This window comes from Lissotriton vulgaris, chromosome 11, assembly GCF_964263255.1.
Source record: "Lissotriton vulgaris chromosome 11, aLisVul1.2, whole genome shotgun sequence".
In the NCBI taxonomy this organism is placed as follows: Eukaryota; Metazoa; Chordata; class Amphibia; order Caudata; family Salamandridae; genus Lissotriton; species Lissotriton vulgaris.
This window is the reverse complement of record NC_141699.1, coordinates 470,355,088-470,382,807: the sequence shown is the minus strand read 5'-3', so window position 1 is coordinate 470,382,807 and position 27,720 is coordinate 470,355,088.

Here is a 27,720-nt window from a genome sequence, read left to right as displayed (position 1 = left end):
ACAGACCAATGACAACACATGGCCTGCAAAGAAAAACACAGTACAGACCCAGCTACAGACCAATGACAACACATGGCCTGCAAAGAGAAACACAGTACAGACCCAGCTACAGACCAATGACAAAACATGGCCTGTACACTTCAACTCTACAGACCCAGCTACAGACCAATGACAACACATGGCCTGCAAAGAGAAACACAGTACAGACCCAGCTAGAGACCAATGACAACACATGGCCTGTACACTTCAACTCTACAGACCCAGGTACAGACCAATGACAACACATGGCCTGCAAAGAGAAACACAGTATAGACCCAGCTACAGACCAATGACAACACATGGCCTGTACACTTCAACTCTACAGACCCAGCTACAGACCAATGACAACACATGGCCTGCAAAGAGAAACACAGTACAGACCCAGCTACAGACCAATGAGAACACATGGCCTGCAAAGAGAAACACAGTACAGACCCAGCTACAGACCAATGACAAAACATGGCCTGTACACTTCAACTCTACAGACCCAGCTACAGACCAATGACAACACATGGCCTGCAAAGAGAAACACAGTACAGACCCAGCTACAGACCAATGACAACACATGGCCTGTACACTTCAACTCTACAGACCCAGCTACAGACCAATGACAACACATGGTCTGCAAAGAGAAACACAGTACAGACCCAGCTACAGACCAATGACAACACATGGTCTGCAAAGAGAAACACAGTACAGGCCCAGCTACAGACCAATGACAACACATGGCCTGCAAAGAGAAACACAGTACAGACCCAGCTACAGACCAATGACAACACATGGCCTGCAAAGAGAAACACAGTACAGACCCAGCTACAGACCAATGACAACACATGGCCTGCAAAGAGAAACACAGTACAGACCCAGCTACAGACCAATGACAACACATGGCCTGTACACTTCAACTCTACAGACCCAGCTACAGAACAATGACAACACATGGCCTGCAAAGAGAAACACAGTACAGACCCAGCTACAGACCAATGACAACACATGGCCTGTACACTTCAACTCTACAGACCCAGCTACAGACCAATGACAACACATGGCCTGTACACTTCAACTCTACAGACCCAGCTACAGACTAATGACAACACATGGCCTCTACACTTCAACTCTACAGACCCGCCTACAGACCAATGACAACACATGGCCTGCAAAGAGAAACACAGTACAGACCCAGCTACAGACCAATGACAACACATGATCTGCAAAGAGAAACACAGTACAGACCCAGCTACAGACCAATGACAAAACATGGCCTGTACACTTCAACTCTACAGACCCAGCTACAGACCAATGACAACACATGGCCTGCAAAGAGAAACACAGTACAGACCCAGCTACAGACCAATGACAACACATGGCCTGTACACTTCAACTCTACAGACCCAGCTACAGACCAATGACAACACATGGTCTGCAAAGAGAAACACAGTACAGACCCAGCTACAGACCAATGACAACACATGGTCTGCAAAGAGAAACACAGTACAGGCCCAGCTACAGACCAATGACAACACATGGCCTGCAAAGAGAAACACAGTACAGACCCAGCTACAGACCAATGACAACACATGGCCTGCAAAGAGAAACACAGTACAGACCCAGCTACAGACCAATGACAACACATGGCCTGCAAAGAGAAACACAGTACAGACCCAGCTACAGACCAATGACAACACATGGCCTGTACACTTCAACTCTACAGACCCAGCTACAGAACAATGACAACACATGGCCTGCAAAGAGAAACACAGTACAGACCCAGCTACAGACCAATGACAACACATGGCCTGTACACTTCAACTCTACAGACCCAGCTACAGACCAATGACAACACATGGCCTGTACACTTCAACTCTACAGACCCAGCTACAGACTAATGACAACACATGGCCTCTACACGTCAACTCTACAGACCCGCCTACAGACCAATGACAACACATGGCCTGCAAAGAGAAACACAGTACAGACCCAGCTACAGACCAATGACAACACATGGTCTGCAAAGAGAAACACAGTACAGACCCAGCTACAGACCAATGACAACACATGGCCTGCAAAGAGAGACACAGTACAGACCAATGAGAACACATGGCCTGTACACTTCAACTCTACAGACCCAGCTACAGACCAATGACAACACATGGCCTGCAAAGAGAAACACAGTACAGACCCAGCTACAGACGAATGACAACACATGGCCTGTACACTTCAACTCTACAGACCCAGCTACAGACCAATGACAACACATGGTCTGCAAAGAGAAACACAGTACAGACCCAGCTACAGACCAATGACAACACATGGTCTGCAAAGAGAAACACAGTACAGACCCAGCTACAGACCAATGACAACACATTGCCTGCAAAGAGAAACACAGTACAGACCCAGCTACAGACCAATGACAACACATGGCCTGCAAAGAAAAACACAGTACAGACCCAGCTACAGACCAATGACAACACATGGCCTGCAAAGAGAAACACAGTACAGACCCAGCTACAGACCAATGACAAAACATGGCCTGTACACTTCAACTCTACAGACCCAGCTACAGACCAATGACAACACATGGCCTGCAAAGAGAAACACAGTACAGACCCAGCTAGAGACCAATGACAACACATGGCCTGTACACTTCAACTCTACAGACCCAGGTACAGACCAATGACAACACATGGCCTGCAAAGAGAAACACAGTATAGACCCAGCTACAGACCAATGACAACACATGGCCTGTACACTTCAACTCTACAGACCCAGCTACAGACCAATGACAACACATGGCCTGCAAAGAGAAACACAGTACAGACCCAGCTACAGACCAATGAGAACACATGGCCTGCAAAGAGAAACACAGTACAGACCCAGCTACAGACCAATGACAAAACATGGCCTGTACACTTCAACTCTACAGACCCAGCTACAGACCAATGACAACACATGGCCTGCAAAGAGAAACACAGTACAGACCCAGCTACAGACCAATGACAACACATGGCCTGTACACTTCAACTCTACAGACCCAGCTACAGACCAATGACAACACATGGTCTGCAAGGAGAAACACAGTACAGACCCAGCTACAGACCAATGACAACACATGGTCTGCAAAGAGAAACACAGTACAGGCCCAGCTACAGACCAATGACAACACATGGCCTGCAAAGAGAAACACAGTACAGACCCAGCTACAGACCAATGACAACACATGGCCTGCAAAGAGAAACACAGTACAGACCCAGCTACAGACCAATGACAACACATGGCCTGCAAAGAGAAACACAGTACAGACCCAGCTACAGACCAATGACAACACATGGCCTGTACACTTCAACTCTACAGACCCAGCTACAGAACAATGACAACACATGGCCTGCAAAGAGAAACACAGTACAGACCCAGCTACAGACCAATGACAACACATGGCCTGTACACTTCAACTCTACAGACCCAGCTACAGACCAATGACAACACATGGCCTGTACACTTCAACTCTACAGACCCAGCTACAGACTAATGACAACACATGGCCTCTACACTTCAACTCTACAGACCCGCCTACAGACCAATGACAACACATGGCCTGCAAAGAGAAACACAGTACAGACCCAGCTACAGACCAATGACAACACATGGTCTGCAAAGAGAAACACAGTACAGACCCAGCTACAGACCAATGACAAAACATGGCCTGTACACTTCAACTCTACAGACCCAGCTACAGACCAATGACAACACATGGCCTGCAAAGAGAAACACAGTACAGACCCAGCTACAGACCAATGACAACACATGGCCTGTACACTTCAACTCTACAGACCCAGCTACAGACCAATGACAACACATGGTCTGCAAAGAGAAACACAGTACAGACCCAGCTACAGACCAATGACAACACATGGTCTGCAAAGAGAAACACAGTACAGGCCCAGCTACAGACCAATGACAACACATGGCCTGCAAAGAGAAACACAGTACAGACCCAGCTACAGACCAATGACAACACATGGCCTGCAAAGAGAAACACAGTACAGACCCAGCTACAGACCAATGACAACACATGGCCTGCAAAGAGAAACACAGTACAGACCCAGCTACAGACCAATGACAACACATGGCCTGTACACTTCAACTCTACAGACCCAGCTACAGAACAATGACAACACATGGCCTGCAAAGAGAAACACAGTACAGACCCAGCTACAGACCAATGACAACACATGGCCTGTACACTTCAACTCTACAGACCCAGCTACAGACCAATGACAACACATGGCCTGTACACTTCAACTCTACAGACCCAGCTACAGACTAATGACAACACATGGCCTCTACACTTCAACTCTACAGACCCGCCTACAGACCAATGACAACACATGGCCTGCAAAGAGAAACACAGTACAGACCCAGCTACAGACCAATGACAACACATGGTCTGCAAAGAGAAACACAGTACAGACCCAGCTACAGACCAATGACAACACATGGCCTGCAAAGAGAGACACAGTACAGACCAATGACAACACATGGCCTGTACACTTCAACTCTACAGACCCAGCTACAGACCAATGACATGACATGGCCTGTACACTTCAACTCTACAGACCCAGCTACAGACCAATGACAACACATGGCCTGCAAAGAGAAACACAGTACAGACCCAGCTACAGACCAATGACAACACATGGCCTGTACACTTCAACTCTACAGACCCAGCTACAGACCAATGACAACACATGGCCTGTACACTTCAACTCTACAGACCCAGCTACAGACTAATGACAACACATGGCCTCTACACTTCAACTCTACAGACCCAGCTACAGACCAATGACAACACATGGCCTGCAAAGAGAAACACAGTACAGACCCAGCTACAGACCAATGACAACACATGGCCTGTACACTTCAACTCTACAGACCCAGCTACAGACCAATGACAACACATGGCCTGTACATTTCAACTCTACAGACCCAGCTACAGACCAATGACAACACAAGGCCTGCAAAGAGAAACACAGTACAGACCCAGCTACAGACCAATGACAACACATGGCCTGTACACTTAAACTCTACAGACCCAGCTACAGACCAATGACAACACATGGCCTGCAAAGAGAAACACAGTACAGACCCAGCTACAGACCAATGACAACACATGGCCTGTACACTTCAACTCTACAGACCCAGCTGCAGACCAATGACAACACAAGGCCTGCAAAGAGAAACAGAGTACAGACTCAGCTACTGACCAATGACAACACATGGCCTGCAAAGAGAAACACAGTACAGACCCAGCTACAGACCAATGACGACACATGGCCTGCAAAGAGAAACACAGTACAGACCCAGCTACAGACCAATGACAACACATGGCCTGTACACTTCAACTCTACAGACCCAGCTACAGACTAATGACAACACATGGCCTCTACACTTCAACTCTACAGACCCACCTACAGACCAATGACAACACATGGCCTGCAAAGAGAAACACAGTACAGACCCAGCTACAGACCAATGACAACACATGGCCTGGAAAGAGAAACACAGTACAGACCAATGACAACACATGGCCTGTACACTTCAACTCTACAGACCCAGCTACAGACCAATGACATGACATGGCCTGTACACTTCAACTCTACAGACCCAGCTACAGACCAATGACAACACATGGCCTGCAAAGAGAAACACAGTACAGACCCAGTTGCAGACAAATGACAACACATGGCCTCTACACTTCAACTCTACAGACCCAGCTACAGACCAATGACAACACATGGCCTGCAAAGAGAAACACAGTACAGACCCAGCTACAGACCAATGACAACACATGGCCTGTACACTTCAACTCTACAGACCCAGCTACAGACCAATGACAACACATGGCCTTCAAAGAGAAACACATTACAGACCCAGCTACAGACCAATGACAACACATGGCATCTACACTTCAACTCTACAGACCCAGCTACAGACCAATGACAACACAAGGCCTGCAAAGAGAAACAGAGTACAGACCCAGCTACTGACCAATGACAACACATGGCCTGCAAAGAGAAACACCGTACAGACCCAGCTACAGACCAATGACGACACATGGCCTGCAAAGAGAAACAGTACAGACCCCGCTACAGACCAATGACAACACATGGCCTGTACACTTCAACTCTACAGACCCAGCTACAGACCAATGACAACACATGGCCTGCAAAGTGAAACACAGTACAGACCCAGATACAGACCAATGACAACACATGGCCTGTACACTTCAACTCTACAGACCCAGCTACAGACCAATGACAACACATGTCCTGTAAACTTCAACTCTACAGACCCAGCTAATGACCAATGACATCACATGGCCTGTACACTTCAACTCTACAGACCCAGCTACAGACCAATGACAACACATGGCCTGCAAAGAGAAACACAGTACAGACCCAGCTACAGACCAATGACAACAAATGGCCTGTACACTTCAACTCTACAGACCCAGCTACAGACCAATGACAACACATGGCCTGTACACTTCAACTCTACAGACCCAGCTACAGACCAATGACAACACATGGCCTGTACACTTCAACTCTACAGGCCCAGCTACAGACCAATGACAACACATGGCCTGTACACTTCAACTCTACAGACCCAGCTACAGACCAATGACAACACATGGCCTGCAAAGAGAAACACAGTAAAGACCCAGCTACAGACTAATGACAACACATGGCCTGCAAAGAGAAACACAGTACAGACCCAGCTACAGACCAATGACAACACATGGCCTGTACACTTCAAAACTACAGACCCAGCTACAGACCAATGACAACACATGGCCTGCAAAGAGAAACACAGTACAGACCCAGCTAGAGACCAATGACAACACATGGCCTGTACACTTCAACTCTACAGACCCAGGTACAGACCAATGACAACACATGGCCTGCAAAGAGAAACACAGTATAGACCCAGCTACAGACCAATGACAACACATGGCCTGTACACTTCAACTCTACAGACCCAGCTACAGACCAATGACAACACATGGCCTGCAAAGAAAAACACAGTACAGACCCAGCTACAGACCAATGAGAACACATGGCCTGTACACTTCAACTCTACAGACCCAGCTACAGACCAATGACAACACATGGCCTGCAAAGAGAAACACAGTACAGACCCAGCTACAGACGAATGACAACACATGGCCTGTACACTTCAACTCTACAGACCCAGCTACAGACCAATGACAACACATGGTCTGCAAAGAGAAACACAGTACAGACCCAGCTACAGACCAATGACAACACATGGTCTGCAAAGAGAAACACAGTACAGACCCAGCTACAGACCAATGACAACACATGGCCTGCAAAGAGAAACACAGTACAGACCCAGCTACAGACCAATGACAACACATGGCCTGCAAAGAGAAACACAGTACAGACCCAGCTACAGACCAATGACAACACATGGCCTGCAAAGAGAAACACAGTACAGACCCAGCTACAGACCAATGACAACACATGGCCTGTACACTTCAACTCTACAGACCCAGCTACAGACCAATGACAACACATGGTCTGCAAAGAGAAACACAGTACAGACCCAGCTACAGACCAATGACAACACATGGTCTGCAAAGAGAAACACAGTACAGGCCCAGCTACAGACCAATGACAACACATGGCCTGCAAAGAGAAACACAGTACAGACCCAGCTACAGACCAATGACAACACATGGCCTGCAAAGAGAAACACAGTACAGACCCAGCTACAGACCAATGACAACACATGGCCTGCAAAGAGAAACACAGTACAGACCCAGCTACAGACCAATGACAACACATGGCCTGTACACTTCAACTCTACAGACCCAGCTACAGAACAATGACAACACATGGCCTGCAAAGAGAAACACAGTACAGACCCAGCTACAGACCAATGACAACACATGGCCTGTACACTTCAACTCTACAGACCCAGCTACAGACCAATGACAACACATGGCCTGTACACTTCAACTCTACAGACCCAGCTACAGACTAATGACAACACATGGCCTCTACACTTCAACTCTACAGACCCGCCTACAGACCAATGACAACACATGGCCTGCAAAGAGAAACACAGTACAGACCCAGCTACAGACCAATGACAACACATGGTCTGAAAAGAGAAACACAGTACAGACCCAGCTACAGACCAATGACAACACATGGCCTGCAAAGAGAGACACAGTACAGACCAATGACAACACATGGCCTGTACACTTCAACTCTACAGACCCAGCTACAGACCAATGACATGACATGGCCTGTACACTTCAACTCTACAGACCCAGCTACAGACCAATGACAACACATGGCCTGCAAAGAGAAATACAGTACAGACCCAGCTACAGACCAATGACAACACATGGCCTGTACACTTCAACTCTACAGACCCAGCTACAGACCAATGACAACACATGGCCTGTACACTTCAACTCTACAGACCCAGCTACAGACTAATGACAACACATGGCCTCTACACTTCAACTCTACAGACCCAGCTACAGACCAATGACAACACATGGCCTGCAAAGAGAAACACAGTACAGACCCAGCTACAGACCAATGACAACACATGGCCTGTACACTTCAACTCTACAGACCCAGCTACAGACCAATGACAACACATGGCCTGTACATTTCAACTCTACAGACCCAGCTACAGACCAATGACAACACAAGGCCTGCAAAGAGAAACACAGTACAGACCCAGCTACAGACCAATGACAACACATGGCCTGTACACTTAAACTCTACAGACCCAGCTACAGACCAATGACAACACATGGCCTGCAAAGAGAAACACAGTACAGACCCAGCTACAGACCAATGACAACACATGGCCTGTACACTTCAACTCTACAGACCCAGCTACAGACCAATGACAACACAAGGCCTGCAAAGAGAAACAGAGTACAGACCCAGCTACTGACCAATGACAACACATGGCCTGCAAAGAGAAACACCGTACAGACCCAGCTACAGGCCAATGACGACACATGGCCTGCAAAGAGAAACAGTACAGACCCCGCTACAGACCAATGACAACACATGGCCTGTACACTTCAACTCTACAGACCCAGCTACAGACCAATGACAACACATGGCCTGCAAAGTGAAACACAGTACAGACCCAGATACAGACCAATGACAACACATGGCCTGTACACTTCAACTCTACAGACCCAGCTACAGACCAATGACAACACATGTCCTGTAAACTTCAACTCTACAGACCCAGCTAATGACCAATGACATCACATGGCCTGTACACTTCAACTCTACAGACCCAGCTACAGACCAATGACAACACATGGCCTGCAAAGAGAAACACAGTACAGACCCAGCTACAGACCAATGACAACACATGGCCTGTACACTTCAACTCTACAGACCCAGCTACAGACCAATGACAACACATGGCCTGTACACTTCAACTCTACAGACCCAGCTACAGACCAATGACAACACATGGCCTGTACACTTCAACTCTACAGGCCCAGCTACAGACCAATGACAACACATGGCCTGTACACTTCAACTCTACAGACCCAGCTACAGACCAATGACAACACATGGCCTGCAAAGAGAAACACAGTAAAGACCCAGCTACAGACTAATGACAACACATGGCCTGCAAAGAGAAACACAGTACAGACCCAGCTACAGACCAATGACAACACATGGCCTGTACACTTCAAAACTACAGACCCAGCTACAGACCAATGACAACACATGGCCTGCAAAGAGAAACACAGTACAGACCCAGCTAGAGACCAATGACAACACATGGCCTGTACACTTCAACTCTACAGACCCAGGTACAGATCAATGACAACACATGGCCTGCAAAGAGAAACACAGTATAGACCCAGCTACAGACCAATGACAACACATGGCCTGTACACTTCAACTCTACAGACCCAGCTACAGACCAATGACAACACATGGCCTGCAAAGAAAAACACAGTACAGACCCAGCTACAGACCAATGAGAACACATGGCCTGTACACTTCAACTCTACAGACCCAGCTACAGACCAATGACAACACATGGCCTGCAAAGAGAAACACAGTACAGACCCAGCTACAGACGAATGACAACACATGGCCTGTACAGTTCAACTCTACAGACCCAGCTACAGACTAATGACAACACATGGCCTCTACACTTCAACTCTACAGACCCGCCTACAGACCAATGACAACACATGGCCTGCAAAGAGAAACACAGTACAGACCCAGCTACAGACCAATGACAACACATGGTCTGCAAAGAGAAACACAGTACAGACCCAGCTACAGACCAATGACAAAACATGGCCTGTACACTTCAACTCTACAGACCCAGCTACAGACCAATGACAACACATGGCCTGCAAAGAGAAACACAGTACAGACCCAGCTACAGACCAATGACAACACATGGCCTGTACACTTCAACTCTACAGACCCAGCTACAGACCAATGACAACACATGGTCTGCAAAGAGAAACACAGTACAGACCCAGCTACAGACCAATGACAACACATGGTCTGCAAAGAGAAACACAGTACAGGCCCAGCTACAGACCAATGACAACACATGGCCTGCAAAGAGAAACACAGTACAGACCCAGCTACAGACCAATGACAACACATGGCCTGCAAAGAGAAACACAGTACAGACCCAGCTACAGACCAATGACAACACATGGCCTGCAAAGAGAAACACAGTACAGACCCAGCTACAGACCAATGACAACACATGGCCTGTACACTTCAACTCTACAGACCCAGCTACAGAACAATGACAACACATGGCCTGCAAAGAGAAACACAGTACAGACCCAGCTACAGACCAATGACAACACATGGCCTGTACACTTCAACTCTACAGACCCAGCTACAGACCAATGACAACACATGGCCTGTACACTTCAACTCTACAGACCCAGCTACAGACTAATGACAACACATGGCCTCTACACGTCAACTCTACAGACCCGCCTACAGACCAATGACAACACATGGCCTGCAAAGAGAAACACAGTACAGACCCAGCTACAGACCAATGACAACACATGGTCTGCAAAGAGAAACACAGTACAGACCCAGCTACAGACCAATGACAACACATGGCCTGCAAAGAGAGACACAGTACAGACCAATGAGAACACATGGCCTGTACACTTCAACTCTACAGACCCAGCTACAGACCAATGACAACACATGGCCTGCAAAGAGAAACACAGTACAGACCCAGCTACAGACGAATGACAACACATGGCCTGTACACTTCAACTCTACAGACCCAGCTACAGACCAATGACAACACATGGTCTGCAAAGAGAAACACAGTACAGACCCAGCTACAGACCAATGACAACACATGGTCTGCAAAGAGAAACACAGTACAGACCCAGCTACAGACCAATGACAACACATTGCCTGCAAAGAGAAACACAGTACAGACCCAGCTACAGACCAATGACAACACATGGCCTGCAAAGAAAAACACAGTACAGACCCAGCTACAGACCAATGACAACACATGGCCTGCAAAGAGAAACACAGTACAGACCCAGCTACAGACCAATGACAAAACATGGCCTGTACACTTCAACTCTACAGACCCAGCTACAGACCAATGACAACACATGGCCTGCAAAGAGAAACACAGTACAGACCCAGCTAGAGACCAATGACAACACATGGCCTGTACACTTCAACTCTACAGACCCAGGTACAGACCAATGACAACACATGGCCTGCAAAGAGAAACACAGTATAGACCCAGCTACAGACCAATGACAACACATGGCCTGTACACTTCAACTCTACAGACCCAGCTACAGACCAATGACAACACATGGCCTGCAAAGAGAAACACAGTACAGACCCAGCTACAGACCAATGAGAACACATGGCCTGCAAAGAGAAACACAGTACAGACCCAGCTACAGACCAATGACAAAACATGGCCTGTACACTTCAACTCTACAGACCCAGCTACAGACCAATGACAACACATGGCCTGCAAAGAGAAACACAGTACAGACCCAGCTACAGACCAATGACAACACATGGCCTGTACACTTCAACTCTACAGACCCAGCTACAGACCAATGACAACACATGGTCTGCAAAGAGAAACACAGTACAGACCCAGCTACAGACCAATGACAACACATGGTCTGCAAAGAGAAACACAGTACAGGCCCAGCTACAGACCAATGACAACACATGGCCTGCAAAGAGAAACACAGTACAGACCCAGCTACAGACCAATGACAACACATGGCCTGCAAAGAGAAACACAGTACAGACCCAGCTACAGACCAATGACAACACATGGCCTGCAAAGAGAAACACAGTACAGACCCAGCTACAGACCAATGACAACACATGGCCTGTACACTTCAACTCTACAGACCCAGCTACAGAACAATGACAACACATGGCCTGCAAAGAGAAACACAGTACAGACCCAGCTACAGACCAATGACAACACATGGCCTGTACACTTCAACTCTACAGACCCAGCTACAGACCAATGACAACACATGGCCTGTACACTTCAACTCTACAGACCCAGCTACAGACTAATGACAACACATGGCCTCTACACTTCAACTCTACAGACCCGCCTACAGACCAATGACAACACATGGCCTGCAAAGAGAAACACAGTACAGACCCAGCTACAGACCAATGACAACACATGGTCTGCAAAGAGAAACACAGTACAGACCCAGCTACAGACCAATGACAAAACATGGCCTGTACACTTCAACTCTACAGACCCAGCTACAGACCAATGACAACACATGGCCTGCAAAGAGAAACACAGTACAGACCCAGCTACAGACCAATGACAACACATGGCCTGTACACTTCAACTCTACAGACCCAGCTACAGACCAATGACAACACATGGTCTGCAAAGAGAAACACAGTACAGACCCAGCTACAGACCAATGACAACACATGGTCTGCAAAGAGAAACACAGTACAGGCCCAGCTACAGACCAATGACAACACATGGCCTGCAAAGAGAAACACAGTACAGACCCAGCTACAGACCAATGACAACACATGGCCTGCAAAGAGAAACACAGTACAGACCCAGCTACAGACCAATGACAACACATGGCCTGCAAAGAGAAACACAGTACAGACCCAGCTACAGACCAATGACAACACATGGCCTGTACACTTCAACTCTACAGACCCAGCTACAGAACAATGACAACACATGGCCTGCAAAGAGAAACACAGTACAGACCCAGCTACAGACCAATGACAACACATGGCCTGTACACTTCAACTCTACAGACCCAGCTACAGACCAATGACAACACATGGCCTGTACACTTCAACTCTACAGACCCAGCTACAGACTAATGACAACACATGGCCTCTACACTTCAACTCTACAGACCCGCCTACAGACCAATGACAACACATGGCCTGCAAAGAGAAACACAGTACAGACCCAGCTACAGACCAATGACAACACATGGTCTGCAAAGAGAAACACAGTACAGACCCAGCTACAGACCAATGACAACACATGGCCTGCAAAGAGAGACACAGTACAGACCAATGACAACACATGGCCTGTACACTTCAACTCTACAGACCCAGCTACAGACCAATGACATGACATGGCCTGTACACTTCAACTCTACAGACCCAGCTACAGACCAATGACAACACATGGCCTGCAAAGAGAAACACAGTACAGACCCAGCTACAGACCAATGACAACACATGGCCTGTACACTTCAACTCTACAGACCCAGCTACAGACCAATGACAACACATGGCCTGTACACTTCAACTCTACAGACCCAGCTACAGACTAATGACAACACATGGCCTCTACACTTCAACTCTACAGACCCAGCTACAGACCAATGACAACACATGGCCTGCAAAGAGAAACACAGTACAGACCCAGCTACAGACCAATGACAACACATGGCCTGTACACTTCAACTCTACAGACCCAGCTACAGACCAATGACAACACATGGCCTGTACATTTCAACTCTACAGACCCAGCTACAGACCAATGACAACACAAGGCCTGCAAAGAGAAACACAGTACAGACCCAGCTACAGACCAATGACAACACATGGCCTGTACACTTAAACTCTACAGACCCAGCTACAGACCAATGACAACACATGGCCTGCAAAGAGAAACACAGTACAGACCCAGCTACAGACCAATGACAACACATGGCCTGTACACTTCAACTCTACAGACCCAGCTGCAGACCAATGACAACACAAGGCCTGCAAAGAGAAACAGAGTACAGACTCAGCTACTGACCAATGACAACACATGGCCTGCAAAGAGAAACACAGTACAGACCCAGCTACAGACCAATGACGACACATGGCCTGCAAAGAGAAACACAGTACAGACCCAGCTACAGACCAATGACAACACATGGCCTGTACACTTCAACTCTACAGACCCAGCTACAGACCAATGACAACACATGGCCTGCAAAGAAAAACACAGTACAGACCCAGCTACAGACCAATGACAACACATGGCCTGCAAAGAGAAACACAGTACAGACCCAGCTACAGACCAATGACAAAACATGGCCTGTACACTTCAACTCTACAGACCCAGCTACAGACCAATGACAACACATGGCCTGCAAAGAGAAACACAGTACAGACCCAGCTAGAGACCAATGACAACACATGGCCTGTACACTTCAACTCTACAGACCCAGGTACAGACCAATGACAACACATGGCCTGCAAAGAGAAACACAGTATAGACCCAGCTACAGACCAATGACAACACATGGCCTGTACACTTCAACTCTACAGACCCAGCTACAGACCAATGACAACACATGGCCTGCAAAGAGAAACACAGTACAGACCCAGCTACAGACCAATGAGAACACATGGCCTGCAAAGAGAAACACAGTACAGACCCAGCTACAGACCAATGACAAAACATGGCCTGTACACTTCAACTCTACAGACCCAGCTACAGACCAATGACAACACATGGCCTGCAAAGAGAAACACAGTACAGACCCAGCTACAGACCAATGACAACACATGGCCTGTACACTTCAACTCTACAGACCCAGCTACAGACCAATGACAACACATGGTCTGCAAAGAGAAACACAGTACAGACCCAGCTACAGACCAATGACAACACATGGTCTGCAAAGAGAAACACAGTACAGGCCCAGCTACAGACCAATGACAACACATGGCCTGCAAAGAGAAACACAGTACAGACCCAGCTACAGACCAATGACAACACATGGCCTGCAAAGAGAAACACAGTACAGACCCAGCTACAGACCAATGACAACACATGGCCTGCAAAGAGAAACACAGTACAGACCCAGCTACAGACCAATGACAACACATGGCCTGTACACTTCAACTCTACAGACCCAGCTACAGAACAATGACAACACATGGCCTGCAAAGAGAAACACAGTACAGACCCAGCTACAGACCAATGACAACACATGGCCTGTACACTTCAACTCTACAGACCCAGCTACAGACCAATGACAACACATGGCCTGTACACTTCAACTCTACAGACCCAGCTACAGACTAATGACAACACATGGCCTCTACACTTCAACTCTACAGACCCGCCTACAGACCAATGACAACACATGGCCTGCAAAGAGAAACACAGTACAGACCCAGCTACAGACCAATGACAACACATGGTCTGCAAAGAGAAACACAGTACAGACCCAGCTACAGACCAATGACAAAACATGGCCTGTACACTTCAACTCTACAGACCCAGCTACAGACCAATGACAACACATGGCCTGCAAAGAGAAACACAGTACAGACCCAGCTACAGACCAATGACAACACATGGCCTGTACACTTCAACTCTACAGACCCAGCTACAGACCAATGACAACACATGGTCTGCAAAGAGAAACACAGTACAGACCCAGCTACAGACCAATGACAACACATGGTCTGCAAAGAGAAACACAGTACAGGCCCAGCTACAGACCAATGACAACACATGGCCTGCAAAGAGAAACACAGTACAGACCCAGCTACAGACCAATGACAACACATGGCCTGCAAAGAGAAACACAGTACAGACCCAGCTACAGACCAATGACAACACATGGCCTGCAAAGAGAAACACAGTACAGACCCAGCTACAGACCAATGACAACACATGGCCTGTACACTTCAACTCTACAGACCCAGCTACAGAACAATGACAACACATGGCCTGCAAAGAGAAACACAGTACAGACCCAGCTACAGACCAATGACAACACATGGCCTGTACACTTCAACTCTACAGACCCAGCTACAGACCAATGACAACACATGGCCTGTACACTTCAACTCTACAGACCCAGCTACAGACTAATGACAACACATGGCCTCTACACTTCAACTCTACAGACCCGCCTACAGACCAATGACAACACATGGCCTGCAAAGAGAAACACAGTACAGACCCAGCTACAGACCAATGACAACACATGGTCTGCAAAGAGAAACACAGTACAGACCCAGCTACAGACCAATGACAACACATGGCCTGCAAAGAGAGACACAGTACAGACCAATGACAACACATGGCCTGTACACTTCAACTCTACAGACCCAGCTACAGACCAATGACATGACATGGCCTGTACACTTCAACTCTACAGACCCAGCTACAGACCAATGACAACACATGGCCTGCAAAGAGAAACACAGTACAGACCCAGCTACAGACCAATGACAACACATGGCCTGTACACTTCAACTCTACAGACCCAGCTACAGACCAATGACAACACATGGCCTGTACACTTCAACTCTACAGACCCAGCTACAGACTAATGACAACACATGGCCTCTACACTTCAACTCTACAGACCCAGCTACAGACCAATGACAACACATGGCCTGCAAAGAGAAACACAGTACAGACCCAGCTACAGACCAATGACAACACATGGCCTGTACACTTCAACTCTACAGACCCAGCTACAGACCAATGACAACACATGGCCTGTACATTTCAACTCTACAGACCCAGCTACAGACCAATGACAACACAAGGCCTGCAAAGAGAAACACAGTACAGACCCAGCTACAGACCAATGACAACACATGGCCTGTACACTTAAACTCTACAGACCCAGCTACAGACCAATGACAACACATGGCCTGCAAAGAGAAACACAGTACAGACCCAGCTACAGACCAATGACAACACATGGCCTGTACACTTCAACTCTACAGACCCAGCTGCAGACCAATGACAACACAAGGCCTGCAAAGAGAAACAGAGTACAGACTCAGCTACTGACCAATGACAACACATGGCCTGCAAAGAGAAACACAGTACAGACCCAGCTACAGACCAATGACGACACATGGCCTGCAAAGAGAAACACAGTACAGACCCAGCTACAGACCAATGACAACACATGGCCTGTACACTTCAACTCTACAGACCCAGCTACAGACTAATGACAACACATGGCCTCTACACTTCAACTCTACAGACCCGCCTACAGACCAATGACAACACATGGCCTGCAAAGAGAAACACAGTACAGACCCAGCTACAGACCAATGACAACACATGGCCTGGAAAGAGAAACACAGTACAGACCAATGACAACACATGGCCTGTACACTTCAACTCTACAGACCCAGCTACAGACCAATGACATGACATGGCCTGTACACTTCAACTCTACAGACCCAGCTACAGACCAATGACAACACATGGCCTGCAAAGAGAAACACAGTACAGACCCAGCTGCAGACAAATGACAACACATGGCCTCTACACTTCAACTCTACAGACCCAGCTACAGACCAATGACAACACATGGCCTGCAAAGAGAAACACAGTACAGACCCAGCTACAGACCAATGACAACACATGGCCTGTACACTTCAACTCTACAGACCCAGCTACAGACCAATGACAACACATGGCCTTCAAAGAGAAACACATTACAGACCCAGCTACAGACCAATGACAACACATGGCCTGTACACTTCAACTCTACAGACCCAGCTACAGACCAATGACAACACAAGGCCTGCAAAGAGAAACAGAGTACAGACCCAGCTACTGACCAATGACAACACATGGCCTGCAAAGAGAAACACCGTACAGACCCAGCTACAGACCAATGACGACACATGGCCTGCAAAGAGAAACAGTACAGACCCCGCTACAGACCAATGACAACACATGGCCTGTACACTTCAACTCTACAGACCCAGCTACAGACCAATGACAACACATGGCCTGCAAAGTGAAACACAGTACAGACCCAGATACAGACCAATGACGACACATGGCCTGTACACTTCAACTCTACAGACCCAGCTACAGACCAATGACAACACATGTCCTGTAAACTTCAACTCTACAGACCCAGCTAATGACCAATGACATCACATGGCCTGTACACTTCAACTCTACAGACCCAGCTACAGACCAATGACAACACATGGCCTGCAAAGAGAAACACAGTACAGACCCAGCTACAGACCAATGACAACACATGGCCTGTACACTTCAACTCTACAGACCCAGCTACAGACCAATGACAACACATGGCCTGTACACTTCAACTCTACAGACCCAGCTACAGACCAATGACAACACATGGCCTGTACACTTCAACTCTACAGGCCCAGCTACAGACCAATGACAACACATGGCCTGTACACTTCAACTCTACAGACCCAGCTACAGACCAATGACAACACATGGCCTGCAAAGAGAAACACAGTAAAGACCCAGCTACAGACTAATGACAACACATGGCCTGCAAAGAGAAACACAGTACAGACCCAGCTACAGACCAATGACAACACATGGCCTGTACACTTCAAAACTACAGACCCAGCTACAGACCAATGACAACACATGGCCTGCAAAGAGAAACACAGTACAGACCCAGCTAGAGACCAATGACAACACATGGCCTGTACACTTCAACTCTACAGACCCAGGTACAGACCAATGACAACACATGGCCTGCAAAGAGAAACACAGTATAGACCCAGCTACAGACCAATGACAACACATGGCCTGTACACTTCAACTCTACAGACCCAGCTACAGACCAATGACAACACATGGCCTGCAAAGAAAAACACAGTACAGACCCAGCTACAGACCAATGAGAACACATGGCCTGTACACTTCAACTCTACAGACCCAGCTACAGACCAATGACAACACATGGCCTGCAAAGAGAAACACAGTACAGACCCAGCTACAGACGAATGACAACACATGGCCTGTACACTTCAACTCTACAGACCCAGCTACAGACCAATGACAACACATGGTCTGCAAAGAGAAACACAGTACAGACCCAGCTACAGACCAATGACAACACATGGTCTGCAAAGAGAAACACAGTACAGACCCAGCTACAGACCAATGACAACACATGGCCTGCAAAGAGAAACACAGTACAGACCCAGCTACAGACCAATGACAACACATGGCCTGCAAAGAGAAACACAGTACAGACCCAGCTACAGACCAATGACAACACATGGCCTGCAAAGAGAAACACAGTACAGACCCAGCTACAGACCAATGACAACACATGGCCTGTACACTTCAACTCTACAGACCCAGCTACAGACCAATGACAACACATGGTCTGCAAAGAGAAACACAGTACAGACCCAGCTACAGACCAATGACAACACATGGTCTGCAAAGAGAAACACAGTACAGGCCCAGCTACAGACCAATGACAACACATGGCCTGCAAAGAGAAACACAGTACAGACCCAGCTACAGACCAATGACAACACATGGCCTGCAAAGAGAAACACAGTACAGACCCAGCTACAGACCAATGACAACACATGGCCTGCAAAGAGAAACACAGTACAGACCCAGCTACAGACCAATGACAACACATGGCCTGTACACTTCAACTCTACAGACCCAGCTACAGAACAATGACAACACATGGCCTGCAAAGAGAAACACAGTACAGACCCAGCTACAGACCAATGACAACACATGGCCTGTACACTTCAACTCTACAGACCCAGCTACAGACCAATGACAACACATGGCCTGTACACTTCAACTCTACAGACCCAGCTACAGACTAATGACAACACATGGCCTCTACACTTCAACTCTACAGACCCGCCTACAGACCAATGACAACACATGGCCTGCAAAGAGAAACACAGTACAGACCCAGCTACAGACCAATGACAACACATGGTCTGCAAAGAGAAACACAGTACAGACCCAGCTACAGACCAATGACAACACATGGCCTGCAAAGAGAGACACAGTACAGACCAATGACAACACATGGCCTGTACACTTCAACTCTACAGACCCAGCTACAGACCAATGACATGACATGGCCTGTACACTTCAACTCTACAGACCCAGCTACAGACCAATGACAACACATGGCCTGCAAAGAGAAACACAGTACAGACCCAGCTACAGACCAATGACAACACATGGCCTGTACACTTCAACTCTACAGACCCAGCTACAGACCAATGACAACACATGGCCTGTACACTTCAACTCTACAGACCCAGCTACAGACTAATGACAACACATGGCCTCTACACTTCAACTCTACAGACCCAGCTACAGACCAATGACAACACATGGCCTGCAAAGAGAAACACAGTACAGACCCAGCTACAGACCAATGACAACACATGGCCTGTACACTTCAACTCTACAGACCCAGCTACAGACCAATGACAACACATGGCCTGTACATTTCAACTCTACAGACCCAGCTACAGACCAATGACAACACAAGGCCTGCAAAGAGAAACACAGTACAGACCCAGCTACAGACCAATGACAACACATGGCCTGTACACTTAAACTCTACAGACCCAGCTACAGACCAATGACAACACATGGCCTGCAAAGAGAAACACAGTACAGACCCAGCTACAGACCAATGACAACACATGGCCTGTACACTTCAACTCTACAGACCCAGCTACAGACCAATGACAACACAAGGCCTGCAAAGAGAAACAGAGTACAGACCCAGCTACTGACCAATGACAACACATGGCCTGCAAAGAGAAACACCGTACAGACCCAGCTACAGGCCAATGACGACACATGGCCTGCAAAGAGAAACAGTACAGACCCCGCTACAGACCAATGACAACACATGGCCTGTACACTTCAACTCTACAGACCCAGCTACAGACCAATGACAACACATGGCCTGCAAAGTGAAACACAGTACAGACCCAGATACAGACCAATGACAACACATGGCCTGTACACTTCAACTCTACAGACCCAGCTACAGACCAATGACAACACATGTCCTGTAAACTTCAACTCTACAGACCCAGCTAATGACCAATGACATCACATGGCCTGTACACTTCAACTCTACAGACCCAGCTACAGACCAATGACAACACATGGCCTGCAAAGAGAAACACAGTACAGACCCAGCTACAGACCAATGACAACACATGGCCTGTACACTTCAACTCTACAGACCCAGCTACAGACCAATGACAACACATGGCCTGTACACTTCAACTCTACAGACCCAGCTACAGACCAATGACAACACATGGCCTGTACACTTCAACTCTACAGGCCCAGCTACAGACCAATGACAACACATGGCCTGTACACTTCAACTCTACAGACCCAGCTACAGACCAATGACAACACATGGCCTGCAAAGAGAAACACAGTAAAGACCCAGCTACAGACTAATGACAACACATGGCCTGCAAAGAGAAACACAGTACAGACCCAGCTACAGACCAATGACAACACATGGCCTGTACACTTCAAAACTACAGACCCAGCTACAGACCAATGACAACACATGGCCTGCAAAGAGAAACACAGTACAGACCCAGCTAGAGACCAATGACAACACATGGCCTGTACACTTCAACTCTACAGACCCAGGTACAGACCAATGACAACACATGGCCTGCAAAGAGAAACACAGTATAGACCCAGCTACAGACCAATGACAACACATGGCCTGTACACTTCAACTCTACAGACCCAGCTACAGACCAATGACAACACATGGCCTGCAAAGAAAAACACAGTACAGACCCAGCTACAGACCAATGAGAACACATGGCCTGTACACTTCAACTCTACAGACCCAGCTACAGACCAATGACAACACATGGCCTGCAAAGAGAAACACAGTACAGACCCAGCTACAGACGAATGACAACACATGGCCTGTACACTTCAACTCTACAGACCCAGCTACAGACCAATGACAACACATGGTCTGCAAAGAGAAACACAGTACAGACCCAGCTACAGACCAATGACAACACATGGTCTGCAAAGAGAAACACAGTACAGACCCAGCTACAGACCAATGACAACACATGGCCTGCAAAGAGAAACACAGTACAGACCCAGCTACAGACCAATGACAACACATGGCCTGCAAAGAGAAACACAGTACAGACCCAGCTACAGACCAATGACAACACATGGCCTGCAAAGAGAAACACAGTACAGACCCAGCTACAGACCAATGACAACACATGGCCTGTACACTTCAACTCTACAGACCCAGCTACAGACCAATGACAACACATGGTCTGCAAAGAGAAACACAGTACAGACCCAGCTACAGACCAATGACAACACATGGTCTGCAAAGAGAAACACAGTACAGGCCCAGCTACAGACCAATGACAACACATGGCCTCCAAAGAGAAACACAGTACAGACCCAGCTACAGACCAATGACAACACATGGCCTGCAAAGAGAAACACAGTACAGACCCAGCTACAGACCAATGACAACACATGGCCTGCAAAGAGAAACACAGTACAGACCCAGCTACAGACCAATGACAACACATGGCCTGTACACTTCAACTCTACAGACCCAGCTACAGAACAATGACAACACATGGCCTGCAAAGAGAAACACAGTACAGACCCAGCTACAGACCAATGACAACACATGGCCTGTACACTTCACCTCTACAGACCCAGCTACAGACCAATGACAACACATGGCCTGTACACTTCAACTCTACAGACCCAGCTACAGACTAATGACAACACATGGCCTCTACACTTCAACTCTACAGACCCGCCTACAGACCAATGACAACACATGGCCTGCAAAGAGAAACACAGTACAGACCCAGCTACAGACCAATGACAACACATGGTCTGCAAAGAGAAACACAGTACAGACCCAGCTACAGACCAATGACAACACATGGCCTGCAAAGAGAGACACAGTACAGACCAATGACAACACATGGCCTGTACACTTCAACTCTACAGACCCAGCTACAGACCAATGACATGACATGGCCTGTACACTTCAACTCTACAGACCCAGCTACAGACCAATGACAACACATGGCCTGCAAAGAGAAACACAGTACAGACCCAGCTACAGACCAATGACAACACATGGCCTGTACACTTCAACTCTACAGACCCAGCTACAGACCAATGACAACACATGGCCTGTACACTTCAACTCTACAGACCCAGCTACAGACTAATGACAACACATGGCCTCTACACTTCAACTCTACAGACCCAGCTACAGACCAATGACAACACATGGCCTGCAAAGAGAAACACAGTACAGACCCAGCTACAGACCAATGACAACACATGGCCTGTACACTTCAACTCTACAGACCCAGCTACAGACCAATGACAACACATGGCCTGTACATTTCAACTCTACAGACCCAGCTACAGACCAATGACAACACAAGGCCTGCAAAGAGAAACACAGTACAGACCCAGCTACAGACCAATGACAACACATGGCCTGTACACTTAAACTCTACAGACCCAGCTACAGACCAATGACAACACATGGCCTGCAAAGAGAAACACAGTACAGACCCAGCTACAGACCAATGACAACACATGGCCTGTACACTTCAACTCTACAGACCCAGCTACAGACCAATGACAACACAAGGCCTGCAAAGAGAAACAGAGTACAGACTCAGCTACTGACCAATGACAACACATGGCCTGCAAAGAGAAACACAGTACAGACCCAGCTACAGACCAATGACGACACATGGCCTGCAAAGAGAAACACAGTACAGACCCAGCTACAGACCAATGACAACACATGGCCTGTACACTTCAACTCTACAGACCCAGCTACAGACCAATGACAACGCATGGCCTGTACACTTCAACTCTACAGACCCAGCTACAGACTAATGACAACACATGGCCTCTACACTTCAACTCTACAGACCCGCCTACAGACCAATGACAACACATGGCCTGCAAAGAGAAACACAGTACAGACCCAGCTACAGACCAATGACAACACATGGCCTGGAAAGAGAAACACAGTACAGACCAATGACAACACATGGCCTGTACACTTCAACTCTACAGACCCAGCTACAGACCAATGACATGACATGGCCTGTACACTTCAACTCTACAGACCCAGCTACAGACCAATGACAACACATGGCCTGCAAAGAGAAACACAGTACAGACCCAGCTGCAGACAAATGACAACACATGGCCTCTACACTTCAACTCTACAGACCCAGCTACAGACCAATGACAACACATGGCCTGCAAAGAGAAACACAGTACAGACCCAGCTACAGACCAATGACAACACATGGCCTGTACACTTCAACTCTACAGACCCAGCTACAGACCAATGACAACACATGGCCTTCAAAGAGAAACACATTACAGACCCAGCTACAGACCAATGACAACACATGGCCTGTACACTTCAACTCTACAGACCCAGCTACAGACCAATGACAACACAAGGCCTGCAAAGAGAAACAGAGTACAGACCCAGCTACTGACCAATGACAACACATGGCCTGCAAAGAGAAACACCGTACAGACCCAGCTACAGACCAATGACGACACATGGCCTGCAAAGAGAAACAGTACAGACCCCGCTACAGACCAATGACAACACATGGCCTGTACACTTCAACTCTACAGACCCAGCTACAGACCAATGACAACACATGGCCTGCAAAGTGAAACACAGTACAGACCCAGATACAGACCAATGACAACACATGGCCTGTACACTTCAACTCTACAGACCCAGCTACAGACCAATGACAACACATGTCCTGTAAACTTCAACTCTACAGACCCAGCTAATGACCAATGACATCACATGGCCTGTACACTTCAACTCTACAGACCCAGCTACAGACCAATGACAACACATGGCCTGCAAAGAGAAACACAGTACAGACCCAGCTACAGACCAATGACAACACATGGCCTGTACACTTCAACTCTACAGACCCAGCTACAGACCAATGACAACACATGGCCTGTACACTTCAACTCTACAGACCCAGCTACAGACCAATGACAACACATGGCCTGTACACTTCAACTCTACAGGCCCAGCTACAGACCAATGACAACACATGGCCTGTACACTTCAACTCTACAGACCCAGCTACAGACCAATGACAACACATGGCCTGCAAAGAGAAACACAGTAAAGACCCAGCTACAGACTAATGACAACACATGGCCTGCAAAGAGAAACACAGTACAGACCCAGCTACAGACCAATGACAACACATGGCCTGTACACTTCAAAACTACAGACCCAGCTACAGACCAATGACAACACATGGCCTGCAAAGAGAAACACAGTACAGACCCAGCTAGAGACCAATGACAACACATGGCCTGTACACTTCAACTCTACAGACCCAGGTACAGACCAATGACAACACATGGCCTGCAAAGAGAAACACAGTATAGACCCAGCTACAGACCAATGACAACACATGGCCTGTACACTTCAACTCTACAGACCCAGCTACAGACCAATGACAACACATGGCCTGCAAAGAAAAACACAGTACAGACCCAGCTACAGACCAATGAGAACACATGGCCTGTACACTTCAACTCTACAGACCCAGCTACAGACCAATGACAACACATGGCCTGCAAAGAGAAACACAGTACAGACCCAGCTACAGACGAATGACAACACATGGCCTGTACACTTCAACTCTACAGACCCAGCTACAGACCAATGACAACACATGGTCTGCAAAGAGAAACACAGTACAGACCCAGCTACAGACCAATGACAACACATGGTCTGCAAAGAGAAACACAGTACAGACCCAGCTACAGACCAATGACAACACATGGCCTGCAAAGAGAAACACAGTACAGACCCAGCTACAGACCAATGACAACACATGGCCTGCAAAGAGAAACACAGTACAGACCCAGCTACAGACCAATGACAACACATGGCCTGCAAAGAGAAACACAGTACAGACCCAGCTACAGACCAATGACAACACATGGCCTGTACACTTCAACTCTACAGACCCAGCTACAGACCAATGACAACACATGGCCTGCAAAGAGAAACACAGTACAGACCCAGCTACAGACCAATGACAACACATGGCCTGTACACTTCAACTCTACAGACCCAGCTACAGACCAATGACAACACATGGCCTGTACACTTCAACTCTACAGACTCAGCTACAGACTAATGACAACACATGGCCTCTACACTTCAACTCTACAGACCCGCCTACAGACCAATGACAACACATGGCCTGCAAAGAGAAACACAGTACAGACCCAGCTACAGACCAATGACAACACATGGTCTGCAAAGAGAAACACAGTACAGACCCAGCTACAGACCAATGACAACACATGGCCTGCAAAGAGAAACACAGTACAGACCAATGACAACACATGGCCTGTACACTTCAACTCTACAGACCCAGCTACAGACCAATGACATGACATGGCCTGTACACTTCAACTCTACAGACCCAGCTACAGACCAATGACAACACATGGCCTGCAAAGAGAAACACAGTACAGACCCAGCTACAGACCAATGACAACACATGGCCTGTACACTTCAACTCTACAGACCCAGCTACAGACCAATGACAACACATGGCCTGTACACTTCAACTCTACAGACCCAGCTACAGACCAATGACAACACAAGGCCTGCAAAGAGAAACACAGTACAGACCCAGCTACAGACCAATGACAACACATGGCCTGTACACTTAAACTCTACAGACCCAGCTACAGACCAATGACAACACATGGCCTGCAAAGAGAAACACAGTACAGACCCAGCTACAGACCAATGACAACACATGGCCTGTACACTTCAACTCTACAGACCCAGCTACAGACCAATGACAACACAAGGCCTGCAAAGAGAAACAGAGTACAGACCCAGCTACTGACCAATGACAACACATGGCCTGCAACGAGAAACACAGTACAGACCCAGCTACAGACCAATGACGACACATGGCCTGCAAAGAGAAACACAGTACAGACCCAGCTACAGACCAATGACAACACATGGCCTGTACACTTCAACTCTACAGACCCAGCTACAGACCAATGACAACACATGGCCTGTACACTTCAACTCTACAGACCCAGCTACAGACCAATGACAACACAAGGCCTGCAAAGAGAAACACAGTACAGACCCAGCTACAGACCAATGACAACACATGGCCTGTACACTTAAACTCTACAGACCCAGCTACAGAC